We start from the raw sequence: 704 nt of genomic DNA, 5'->3' as shown, positions 1-704 counted from the left end.
GACCAAATTTCTTTGCATGAAGCATCTGAAAAAAAAAACAAAGGGTTGACCACGTTTACCCGATCAAGAGTTATTTTTCGTTGGACGAAACTGATTTACCCAACTTTTAGTCTGGCTAATTTTAGTTGGAAAAATAGTAATTTCTGATAGTGATACCTTACCGAAGAATACATCCGTAGAAGTTCAAATTCGAGTTAAGATTCTAGACTTTTGTTCACTTTCCATTAAACCAACTCTTTAAAGTTACACAACTAAGATTTTAGATCAACCATAATAGGAATCAAACTCACAAAAAAAGTTGAACCATTTCTCAATTTATACGTGTTATCCTTGTGCAAGAACAATGCTAATCCTTTCATCTCATACAAATGATATTGAAGAAAGGAAAAATCAAGTTCGAAAACTTGTGTGCATGAGTGAAATTAAAAGGTTTGTCACTGAGGTTTGTATTTTGCGATGCGGTCTAACCCAAACAAGTTAGAAACAACTATATACGTACGTTAGCATGCATGCTTTATCTTAACCGCATGAACGAACCCATGTGTCCAGATAAGCTGATGATCTGCTATGCTACAACTAAATCTTTACCTAATAATCTTTGATTGGAAATTTGAAGCCCTACCAATACCAACAATCATCGAGTAACCCATTTTTCATCATGCATGTTGGATCGTGGGGGTACCGTTTCAGCATTTTCATGTCTT

At 34.9% G+C, this 704-nt stretch overlaps 1 non-coding gene across 1 annotated transcript; it reads right to left on the bottom strand.

Annotated features, from left to right (window-relative positions):
- Nucleotides 1–292: 292 nt before the first annotated feature.
- Nucleotides 293–392, bottom strand: LOC114826685 (U6 spliceosomal RNA). The gene has a single exon (XR_003775742.1). It is a non-coding gene; the product is annotated as a U6 spliceosomal RNA (small nuclear RNA).
- Nucleotides 393–704: the final 312 nt, after the last annotated feature.

The sequence above is a fragment of the Malus domestica genome, chromosome 08 (genome assembly GCF_042453785.1).
Source record: "Malus domestica chromosome 08, GDT2T_hap1".
NCBI lineage: Eukaryota > Viridiplantae > Streptophyta > Magnoliopsida > Rosales > Rosaceae > Malus > Malus domestica.
The sequence above is the reverse complement of the archived record's forward strand: the minus strand, read 5'-3'. Positions and strand labels throughout refer to the sequence as shown.